Raw genomic sequence first — 6,487 nt, 5'->3', positions numbered from 1 at the left:
GATGAAGGCCTCGTGTTTACTTAACAGAGGAGGTGTAAAATGCCCCTAACAGTTTGCTCTTTAGTGAACAGTGTGCACCTCTGGGGGAAGAAAGCCCCCCTGCCAGTTCCTCCACTATCAGCTGGCCTGCCAACTGGCACGCACCCAGAGCTGACCCCTTCAAACAGCTGGAGCCTCCCCTGGCTTCATGCTCCATCGTGTGTGTCTGTCTGTGTCTGTCTGTGTGTCTCAACAGGGCTTGCAGTTCTGTAGTCAACCAGGAGATGGCTGTCAGGCACTATCCTAAGCTTTATTAAGATTACATTGCATGGTGTCTCTGTTGTATTTAAGAAAATACTGCAGTTGGGATTGGTTATATGTGGTGGAATGTAACTAAGTGCATTTACTCAAGTACTTTACTTAAGTACAAATTTACTTGAGTCTTTTCTTTTCATTCTACTTTCTACTTCTACACCGCTACATTTCAGAGGGAAATACTTTACTTTTTACATCTCTCTTTTTACTCCAAGCTGACAGCTTTAGTTACTTAAGATTTTTGCACACAAAACACATTTAGTTTATAAAATACATTGTTTTATTATAAATTAAACTACCCAACAATGTATATTGTTGGCCTACAAGTCCAGCTGAAATGATTAGCCCATTGATTAAACACTTAGTTAATTTGGAGCTGTTTGGATCGTTTCTGGTTTCTAAAATATGAGGATTTTACGTACATTCACTTTTAATACTTTAAGTGCATTTTCCTGATGATACATACTTTTACTACATTTTCAATGCAGGACTTTTACTTAGGGGTATTATTTTTTGTTTACGGTGTGGTATAAGTACTTTTTACTTAAGTAAAGGATCTGAATACTTCTTCCACCACTGTCGCCTCTAAAAGAAAAAAAGCAACTGAAAACTATTTTGAATAAAGAACATTCATTTAAATAAGGTACGTTGTCTATAAGTTCCTTTGCATACTAAAGGCTATTTTTATGAACCCATGTAAAAGGATACATACAGAATATTATTTGTTTGGCAATGCTAAGTTGAGCTGTAGCAATTCCCCATTTTGCTGTACAATTGTCTCTTTCAGTCAAATTTAGAAATATTTATTTTTTTCTAAACCTATTAAAGTTTTGAAATGAATCCCAGGGTACATTGTTTGGTTTTATAATTTTTATGTGACCCAGATGATATAAAAACACAAGTACACAGCCTATGAAGTAAACCACGCCTGTTTATTATCATAAAACATTGGATTTTTTTCTTAAATCAACATAGACAACCGAAAATCAACAATGACCAGCAACAGTCATACTCCTTAGCCAGTGTTAGCCATTAAAGGTGCTGTCGGGAGGATTGTGAAGATCCAGGACTTAGCCAAAAAATGTGAACATCGACAACTTCTCAGTCCCTCCCCCTTTGTACCAGAATAGGTTGTACCAGAATAGGTTTACATGATTTAATTTTGTTGTACTGCACATTGCTGCAGCTCCTCTTTTCACCCTGTGTGTTGAGCTCTCTGTTTTAGCTACAGAGTGAGGCATCTCACTTCTGTTCCATCTTTGTTGGGAGTCGCACACGCGCAGTAGCTAGGTCAGGACATCTAGCCAGTCAGAAGCAGAGTATGAGTGAGTGCCACGCTAGCAGCTAGGTGAGCATTATAACCTGTGTTACAAAGTGACGTTTGTCTCTGAAGGCTGGACTACAATAGAGCTGTTTGGAGCAGTTTGTGAACAGTGTGTTGGAGATGGTAAGTCCCTTTGGGGCGGACTTTGGGCTCTTTCACTTTGTAAACCTATAACATGCACAAAAAAAGATATATAACACAATAAAGGAAAGGTAAAACAGACAAAACGCATAATATGAGCACTTTAAGAGGAAGCCCCAACTGCATGCACACTGTGGGGCTGTTCATCATTTGCACTATTGGTTCAATCCTTGCACTGTGCATGTCGCAGCAGGTTGCTCTCTGCTGCCGGCGTGCCACACAGAACATGCCAATCGGCACCGGACAACAACCTTAGGGCGTGATTGATCAGTGCCACAACTTCAATGGCATCTAGTCATTTCTGCCACTTCTGGCCATCGCTCACAGCGCATAAAAAAAAAAAAAAAAAACGTCTTAAAAAGACCACACACATGCAACTCTGCAGACGCGTCACACCAGGCTGTGTTTGCTTTGATTAATGGATCTCTGGTTTTCATTTTCTCTACCTCGTAGGAGAACATTCAGAAAAGAAGGGTTAGTCAATTTGAATCAGGGTATGTAGAATGACCTGCACATGTGTGCACTTTCTGTTCCGTAAACGATTTATGCTAATGTACCACACTATATATGAAGAATCTTAATTGCAAATTAGCTGCTACTGTCCTTGAGAAACTGAGAACCTCTTTTTTTAATGCTCAATATTATATATATGTATATATATATATATAATGGTCTTATATAATTATATATATATATGTATATAACATATGCCGCTTATTAATCTATTTTAAAACATTACTTATCCAAGATGATTGCTGAGAATGTTATTTAGCAGCACTGTATTGCATCATATTCACATACAGTACATAAATTCAATTGTGGGAGCTTACTGTAAGCTTATACTCAGCTGTGTCACTGGATCAGCCTAGTCATAATAACCCTGTCTCTCTTCCATTAAGCCTGCCGGTTACTTCACCATTTATGTTACAGATGTCCGAAAGGTTCTCATTTTCATATGCTGTGTGTTTTCCTAGAATATTATCTGTTGGCTTTCAGTAAAGTGCAAGGAGGAGGAACTACTGTTGTACTGCATTAAAACACACACACACACGCACACACACACACATAACAAGATGTTCCAGCAGCATCTACAGTATTTAAAATGTTCTGACCTTTAGTTATCTGACCAGGCAGGATTTACAGAGTGCGCGTTGTTGCAAAGTTCCACTAAAACTGTCGAGCGTTAAGATCATTTCTCTTCAGATCCGAGGATAGGAACACGCAACGCTCACTCAGCTCATGCTACCGTTTTCTCCCTACCCTTTGCTCTGAAGCTGGTTTGAGCATTGCAGTGCAGCCCCCCCCCCCAGAGAAAAATAAGGCCTGCTTAAAAGATTCAAAAGCCATATTTTTTAGCTGATGGAGCTGTTCGAAATGTCTTTAAAGGTTAAGTGATCTCATGGCTCCATCGGCCATTTCAAAGACCATTTGTGCGTCACAGGATGCATTGTGCAAAGGACATAATCAGCCGCCATTCACCCAGCTCCCACATTTTGATATGCCCCAAGATTACGGGGCTTTGTCCGAGTTAGGTAAGGTCTTAATTAACCGTCACGAGTCCAGACTTGGTATAATGTTAAACAAATGGTGCATTAAAACATAGCTTCCCCTGACAGTGACAGCCGGTGTCATATCGTGTCATATCGTGAATGTGGTGACCAATCAGAGTGTGAGGTTTGCGAGTCCATTCATACATTTGAGTTATTTAGTGAATTATTAGTTCATTTACTTCAAAATACATTTCCAATGTTTATACAGTTAGCTATTTACATATTTGTGTTTACACTGTTATTATTTACATGTTTAATGATTTCCATCTACCTCTGTGATTTTCCCCAGTCTCCGTTCTGCTAATGTCTGATTGGTTGGTTCAGCTACATGGGAGCGAGAAACCTGGAAGTGTGGTTGTTGTGGAGCTGATGAAATGTTGAGAACAGCAAAGGGCTGCTTCAGAAAGTCATCCGTCTCCATCTGGCTGTTCCATCTCTTTATTTTTTTAGGCCTTTATTTTGACAGGGCAGCTGAAGACATGAAGGGGGGAGAGAGGGGGAACGACATGCAGCAAAGGGCCGCAGGTCAGAGTCGAAACCAGCCGGCACTCAGAAACTGTAATACAGCGGCTCTTAAAAAGACTGAGCACATCCACTGTTGCTGTAAATTCTAGCAAAACCGCCTCTGGCTCCCCGGCGGTCCTGTCCACCGTAGTCCGTAGATTTGGGAAACTGCAGGAGATGGGAAGGAGTCTCACTAGATCCAAACTGAAATGCTCAAACCTCTGTTCAGTGAAGCTGCGAACCAACCGTCTGTGTGTCTTTGTGAGGTGAAGCTGGCAGCCAAAGAGAGAAAGGTGCAGCTCATAGATGGATCCCCCTGTAAGTTGCTGCACTACACTTGGCAACTAGTTAATAGCCCCACAGCCCCTGTGTGCGGTGTGTTGGCTTCTGGAGATGGGCAAAAAGGGGGGCAAGAGATGCTAAACTTTATGGTTCCTCTGTTGTAGTTCTGCCGCATCATTCTTAAAACATTGTGTGTTGTATCTCTATACCCTGTTGACATCCAGGGCAGTTGTAACATACGTAGGTGGGTGGTCATTTCTTTTACTGGCAAGTCCCAAACCAAAAAGCAACGAGTCCACAATATTCAGCTGTAAAGAGCTGACAGTGGTCGTTTGAATCCTTCCTCAAGCCATATAAATTGGTGATTTCAATGCGTCTTTCTGTACATCGTCTGTAAAATCCAGCTTTGCAGTCATGAAAGTGAAATCCTCAGATGCTCAGAACATCACATTTTTGCTGTGCTGCTCTATTTTATGCCTGCAGATAAATTAGCCAAATGTGTTCTTATGTCCCGGTGGAAATCTGAAGGTGGGAAGGGACGATTCTGACTCAGTTGCAAAAGTAATGAGGCGTGACAAAGGGGGTTTAACAAGAAACAGGTGGCATATTGATTTTAGTGACAATTAAGTGATTAATTGACCAATTGTGGTTATTTCACTAACAAGGGCTGACATTGGGGAAATCTCCTGAAGAGGAGAGAGATTGGGGAAGGAACAGGGGAAGTGCAAAATTATAGAAGGGAATAATGAAATAAAAGTGTCTAAACGGTAGAAGACAATCAGGGGGGGGAAAGGAGTAGCAAAAAAGCTGTAATGGGTGATGTTGGCCGGGGATTGGATCGGTAATCAACAACAACACGGACAATTGCGTTCCAGAGAGATACAAGAGGGGGGAAATAAATTGTCTTCCATTAAAGTAAGTGAAGCCGGAAAAGATCTTGACCTGTTAGCTTAAAGCTGAAATGTGTGCTTAACACATTTGTTAATTTGGCCACTTGAGAGCAGCGGAGCCAACCCGTAAACACAACACTGACATAACCTTTTAAATTGACATGTCAAACTTGTTGAAAAATAGATCAAGCAGGTATGAAGCAACATTGGCATTCATTTGGAGTTGGGTTTCTTGCTGCCTGATGCATCTAAGTCCAATATTCTATTTGCTTGCTTTCCATCCATCAACACCTCAGGGAAATATCGGTCTCTTTAGCTGCTAAATGCTCCATGTGTTCACAAGCTATAGTGTGTAACTTTGTCTGTCTGCTGTTTGGTGCGTTTGGAGGGTAGTGTACAGTGGGTTTTTTTCACAACCTGTGACTGAAAATGATCTGGAGCCCTTGGCGTCTTTTCTATTTATTTATTTTTAAATCCACGAGCGAATCATGCAACAACAAAAACTCAATGATAACCTATATTATAAACGATATATACGAGACATACTATAAATGATCGGATTCTGATGAATGATCAGATAATATCCATTTGATTTTCACGCCCCTCTCCCTGCTGTTCTCCTCCGATTTTTACATGATGAAATATCCTAATAATGATATTGGTTTATTATTATATTGAGTGTTTATTTTCTACTTGTTTCACACACAAATTAATTTGTGTGTGAAGAGAAAGCGACAGAGAGGAGCAGGCAGACACACATGCACGCACGGACGCACACACGCACACACACACACACACACACACACACACACACACACACACACACACAGTGGTGGGCTGTTTATCTGCATGTAGCCTACTCTGCCTGTGCTGCTAAACCCATGCATTAAAATGGGTGGCAGCCACAAAGAAACCACAATTGTGTACTGAAGAAGTTAATCAGCTGATTGATGGATATACATTTTGAAAGGGCAACGGCCAATGGTGAGACACCAACCCATGTCATCTAACTCACTCTGACCAATGGGCGAACTTCATCACTCAGCGACAAAGCAACAGAGAGACAAAAGGCTCGTTCGAGATGAGCCAGGCCTGCGCAGAATTGATCACCGGCGATCAGCGCCCAATGCATGCGCGGTTAGATTTGTGTCCGACTTTATCCGGACTTGCTCCGACGTCATGCACATGTGGGCGACGATAACCTCATGAGATTAAGGCGGCCGCAGGTTTGAGACCAAGGGGGTAAGCTTCTCCTCGGAACGCATAGCTCCTATGGCGCCATTTTGATGCTAACAAGCCATCGCCTACCGTTAGCATTCCATTGACTGCCATTCATTTTAGCGCCACTTTGACAGCAAATAACTTTACATCTGAAGCGTTTAAAGACTCTATTTGTCCATTGTTTATTTCTAAAGAAACACGACAATGTGTAAAAGGCTCCATTAACTTGTATCTCATGTTATGGCTCCGTAGCAGACGTTACTTACTGTCGCACAGTAGAG

The sequence above is a fragment of the Perca flavescens genome, chromosome 16 (assembly GCF_004354835.1).
Source record: "Perca flavescens isolate YP-PL-M2 chromosome 16, PFLA_1.0, whole genome shotgun sequence".
NCBI classification, from domain to species: domain Eukaryota; kingdom Metazoa; phylum Chordata; class Actinopteri; order Perciformes; family Percidae; genus Perca; species Perca flavescens.
The sequence above is the reverse complement of the archived record's forward strand: the minus strand, read 5'-3'. Positions refer to the sequence as shown.